Here is a 6,000-nt window from a genome sequence, read left to right as displayed (position 1 = left end):
TTGAGAAGGAACTGAAAGTTCAAGCCCATTTTAGGTACAGTTTACAGCTTCTGTCATACTAGGCCTCAAAATGCTTTAAAATAATTCAAGTTACTGCAGAAAAATGTCTTCAAAAGTTCCCAAATATGCTTTTCTGTGTAAGTAGGGGAAATTTTGTTCTGCAAAAGATCAAACAAAAAATACATGAATATAAACACTCTAAGTGATGGAAATTGCCGAGTAAAAATAGTAACAGTTTAAATTAGATGTCTGTGATTGTTGTTGGTGCCCAGGAGTTATAAATAATTCAGTACACTCTAACCGAATAGTCTAAGGCTGCACTTTTATTTTACTGTTCTGATTACTTGAACCTTTTTCTTATGATCTATATTGTTAATGAATAACCCTTCATAAAAAAATACAGCTGCATGCTCTACAGCCAGATGAAAACTATTCTTGAGATAAAATATCACAAGAGCTTAAGCAAATTAGGACCATATATGTTTTTTTAAAAAAATTGTAGGCACCAAAGGCATTTAGCGTTTTACTCCTATTCACCGTCTAAGGAGGAACTGGATGCTGAGGCTCTTTTGTGTAGCTGACCCCAGGAGACTGAGCCATATCTGATTCATGCTCCTTGGTGTCTACATCACTTTGAAACTGGGGCAAAATCCGCAGGTCATGCAGCTTTCTCAAGACTTGACTCTTTATCTCATCTACTGCAGAATCACTGGTACTGTTTGGATGTTTCTGACCAGCTGGCAAAATAACAAGGCCACTTGAAGGAATTGCCCTTACAGAGATATTCCTGTGCCCTGTTGCCACAGGTAGGGCTCACGTCCACGAGGACGTGAAGCTCCCTGCTGTGCCGAGCAGCATTAACTGCCGCCTTCGTGCTGCCAACAGCCCGCACAAGCCCTCTGCAGAGGACAGAAATAAGACTCAGGCAGTGTCCTGCCATGGCGCTGCCTCTCAGCACAGCAGGATTTTTACACTACGGGATCATAAACTTTTCTGATTTGGAGGTGATATTGTGCAATTTTTTCTCTTGTGACTGAGGCCGTCTATGTTAGGGAAGCACCTTGCAACAGTGGGTTGCAAGAACCAGTCTTGTGAATACCAAGGCTGTCCTTCTGATGGGACTTCAGGTTTTTTCCCTTAGCCTTATGCACTCAGAAAGTGACACCCGCGTGTATTGCACGAGTGGTTAGTACCAGGCTCTGTGGCACTAGAAGGTAGTAAGGACTTGTGGACACAACTGCGTTTTTGGAGGTAGGATGGCTAGCTCAGGGCTGACTGGATCAGAAGTAGTTCTGTAGGAACCCTGTATTGAGGAGCACTGATGGTCAGCTCTGGAGAGTCTTGCTGCAGTGTTTCAGGATGTTTCTGCCCTGAGCTGTTCACTGCCTCCCTTTCTGATGGATATATCTGCCCAAAGGCAAAATAGGCAGAAAGAAACACGTATTTGTGTCTCAGCTGCTTCCTTTCCCTGCATCTCTGGGATCAGAACAACATCGGCAACTCTTTCTTAAATACCGAAATACATCTTGATGGCAAATGCCCAATTCGTCCCAGTTGTACTGTGCTTCCCCACGTCTCTTCAGCAGATAGCTTCCATGCAATTTGCACGCACAACCTAGCGCGGACGCAGATGGATCTGAATTGCATTGCAACTCCTGAGTTAAGTATAAAAGAATAGAAAACAAACTATTATGCTGCATTTTGCCATGTATTTTCTCTCTCTATAGTACACATATTTACAGGTTACTAGCACCCACGTCGTGGGGTGTGCATGTGTGTGTGTCTGAGGAAGGAGGGGAGTGAGGGTGTCCATGTGTATAAATCCTATGCAAGAAAACTTTTGAAGTTGCTTTCTGCAGCTCTACAGGAGTGTTAATCAGTGAAGGAAAAATATTAAAATGCTGTCCTAGAAGGGGCTGACAATTCCTGCTGCTGATGCTGTGGGCGACATTGGATTGTCCTCACGTAATTCTACCAATGCCCGTCAATTTTGACCTATAGCAACTGTTGTTAGGTTTCCTTTTTTTCACTCTCCCACCTTTCCCTGGAGATAACCTATCTGAGCCTCTGTTATTTTCATTGGAAGTCTTCCCTGAGCAAGGAAAGACAATTGATCTGTGATTCTGGAGTGCTTTACTAGAGGTGACCATCATTTCATTTCCCTCTTGTGGCCTATATTGAGGCAGTCGTCTAGGCTCTTTCTCCAAGTTAAATACTAAACACGTGCAAAGCATACTGCAATTAAATTGACAGCATTGTATCAGGCTCCAGTTCTTCCCCCGATGTCAACAGGATGCTTGTCAGAGCCCCCTGGCACCAGCAGAAGGTCATTTGTCTTAAAAAAATGTTGCAATCTCTAACTATGGCTCTGAAGAAGGCTGTAGGACTGGGGTTTTGAGGGAGCAGACAGGATGGAAACCCTAAATCGGGGGGGGGGGGGTAACATCTGATGACTGTTTCTTTCTACAGCCAAAGATTAGATATTGTGAGTGTGTAAGCACGCATTTCATTTTCAGTGTTAAACAAGACAGCACTAAAATATTTTCTAAGGCACCTGATCCAAAACTCACTGGAGCCAAGGGGAAGCTTTCTATGGACTTCAACAGACTATGGAACAGATGCATTATATTCCTGGCTATAACTGGCAACAGTGGGGCTATAAGTTTTGAGCTAAGCCCTTTTTTTATGAGTTTTCAGCTTAGACTGGCAGAATCAAGATCTTACAGATCTGGCCTGGAGTTTGCAATCAAACTTCAGGCTTTTTTGAAACTCAGATCCTGACCTTGGAAATTCATCCATCACTAATCTTTACATGCCGTTTGTGCTTCATGCACACTTTTTACTCTTTGTCTGTCAGTGGTGCCTGGCAATTGTTCAGAGCTGTCTCAGTTTTTTACCTTGAGTCTTCCCGTGCTGGCTGCATGAGCACAGCAGTATTGGCCGTGAAAGAGTGCAAAACCTGGGGGCAAGGAAGTGCAGTGTTGGTTTGTGTGAATGTGCCTGAGCACTCCTATAGCCCTTCTAGGCCTGTGTAGAGACACACAGAAGAAAGAGCCCAAATAATGTATGTCTTTATTTAAGCTATACTTGGTAACATATTATTTCCTCTCCATTTCACTGCCGGCAGTTAGCTTGGCACTCAAGAATTAAGGACAGATTACAGTGATTTTCTTCTGAGCTCTGCTTATCAGTGGGGCTCCAGGGATGAGCCTGATTCGGAGGAGCTGCATGGTGGGTAAATGGACAGCCATGGAGACACAGTCTTCCAGGAGCGCTTGGGAATCTGAGATACCCCCCTGCATATCAATCCTCTCCCTCACCAACGTGGTTTTATTCACCATCTAATGAACTGCACAGCTAACATGCCACAGCTAAGAGTGGTCCCAAATGACTCACATCTACAGGAAAGCAGAATACCTCCAATCTCATGATTCTCTCCTGGGAGGATGAGGATCCTCTGTTTAGAGGACTCTGAGGATTTTTTATTTTTTCCTTTCATTTGTTACTGCAGCTGGAATAACATTTAAAAAATTAATGGCAATTTTTCAAAAGCAATATTTCAAAGAAATTGCTCTGGTCACTGGTGGTTTGTGGTCCACTTGTGACTGTCCCTAGGGTAGAATGAAAGAAGAAAAAAAGCCCAACTAGAAATATAACTGGAGGGGCTGTACTACTTAGATCAGGGAAGATCAGTTGTGTGTTTGCAGAGAGGGAGAAGGGAGAGATGATATATACAGGTGGCCAATATGAATCAGGAATTTTAACACGCGAACAGCTTTAGCTTGAAGAAGAAGGTGTCCTATACAGTACATAAGATACAGAGCACATAGAGTCCTGCCAAGTAGCCCCCTCACATATACAGTGTCCCCAGCAGGTATGGACAGCAGAACCCCCCTGCAGCTAACTCACTGCAGTCACAGGACAACTTCAGTGTACAATAACTGAGAGTCACAATACACAAAATCTCGGCCTGCAGATCACAGTGGGTTGAGCCGATTCATCCTGCATCCCTAGGACTGGCATTTTATGACATCTGCGCTCGCTGCAGTCAAGCTCCTCTGTGGTCTCTGGAGAATAGAGACGTGTTGTCCCAGCAATGCAACATGAAAGGCCACGTGCAGGAAAGAGCCTGCCAGCTACGGACCCCATGTTACCAGCTCACAGAAAGGGAGACCAAACACCCACTGGTACATCAGGCTAAGACAAGTGTCACTTTATCTACAAGGCGGGGATAGGAAAAGAAGAGCGAGGGCTGGACTCTGCTGGAAGCTGAACATCATCCAGGTAAGCACATTCTTAACTTCAAGCATATGAATAGTCTATCAAAGTTAAGGGGATTAGTCACATGCTCCAAGTAAAGCACATGCTTAGGCGCTTCGCCAGAGCAGATCTGAGCGACAGGGTCAAGCCCCTTAATGCTGGGATCACAGCTAACAGATTTCTAATTAACTACTCCTTCAACTAGAAAACCACACACTAGTCAAAACCCTTGAATCTCTGTTCAGAAAGATATTTCAAAACCTCTCAAAAAAGCAGAAACTCAGACTAGATGAGAGTGTGCTTTGGCTCAGGATAGATGGAGGCACTAACCATTGCAAAATTGGATTTGGATGTATTTTGTGTCAACCCTGCTCTGAAGATGAGCCTGAGCCAACAGAAAGCGTGGTGGGGCTGTGAGCCCCCTTCAAGTATATTGAAGCACGCAGGGCTCCTCCCGGTTCTGCGCATAGGGAAATTCACAATGTCCCAAGGGGGGGTTGCCCTTATTTGTGGCAAAGATGACAGAACTCGTGTTTGGACAAATGGTCCCTTTGGGGTTCCAGCTTGAGATTAAGGTTATATGATCATCTGCTGCTTCAGACACTTACTCCCATAGTTTTTAAGATGCTTCATAGCCACACAGGCCTTAGAGAGCCTCTGCTGTAGCGAGTGGAAAATCACAGAACTGGCCTAAAGATCCAGGGTTAACACTTTTCCATTGTAAATAAAAATAATCATAACTCTCTGCCACCATTGCCACACACAGACAAACACACAGGCTTGTATACAGCTTGTCAACCGACACCGTCAGAGAATACTTCATCGAGGCAGAACTATTTTCATGCCAGCTGCAGAAAGGAAAGCTTTGATAATGCATGAAAGAGCAAAATTGTTTCCCTTAAATCTTACTGCTATACCTCTTTCAAAACTGTATCTGTAAAAGAATACACCCTGTGACCAGTCACGGACCACACAAGACTGTACAACGTCACAGGAGCTGTCATACTGCTTTCCATGCCACAGGGCCTGATGGTGGACCCCAGCTAGATACCTCTGTGCCCTTTAGTTTACCTGGGTCACTCCAGGTGTCCATATTCACATAAAACACCTTCCCTATCAGACTGCAGAGGAGGAAGAAAGTTTGCGTTCAAAGCTGTTTTAATGAAACAATTACCATTTTTCTAAAGCATTAATCTCTTAATGAGAATTGGTTTTTCTCAAAATTGTCCACATTTTGAAAAATTTCACAAATTTTTTTATAGGTCTCTTTTGGTTTTCAGTTATTGATTTTCTGCTTTCAGTTTTCATTTAGCTTTCCAAGAGCTGTTTTTATTTTTAATTTCCTTCTTTATGCCAACAGTAATTCATCAGCCTCCTTACCTTGCACAGTCAAACGGTTCCAAAGCTTTTCAAAACCACTCTATTTGAAAACCTTGCCAGAAAAAAAGAAATAAACCAATCTACTTAAAAAGGAAGTTTTTTCAAAAGGCATTTTCAACATGAATAATTAAATACTTTCTCCAGTCAAATCTAATGGAGAATGAAATGACAAAACTTCAGTTGCCAGGGATGGCACTTCAGTGGCAACACACTGGCTTGGCAGCTGGCATTGGCATGTTTAAGGAATCTGTAGACCAGAGAAAGCAAAAGCTAGGTAGTTGAGCAAGAATGAAAGAAACCCAAATCTACCCTACTCCACAATGCCCTCCAGAAACTTCATTTCTTTGGGCACAGTTAATA

This window comes from Buteo buteo, chromosome 19, assembly GCF_964188355.1.
Source record: "Buteo buteo chromosome 19, bButBut1.hap1.1, whole genome shotgun sequence".
Classification (NCBI taxonomy): Eukaryota; Metazoa; Chordata; class Aves; order Accipitriformes; family Accipitridae; genus Buteo; species Buteo buteo.
This window is presented reverse-complemented; position numbering follows the sequence as displayed.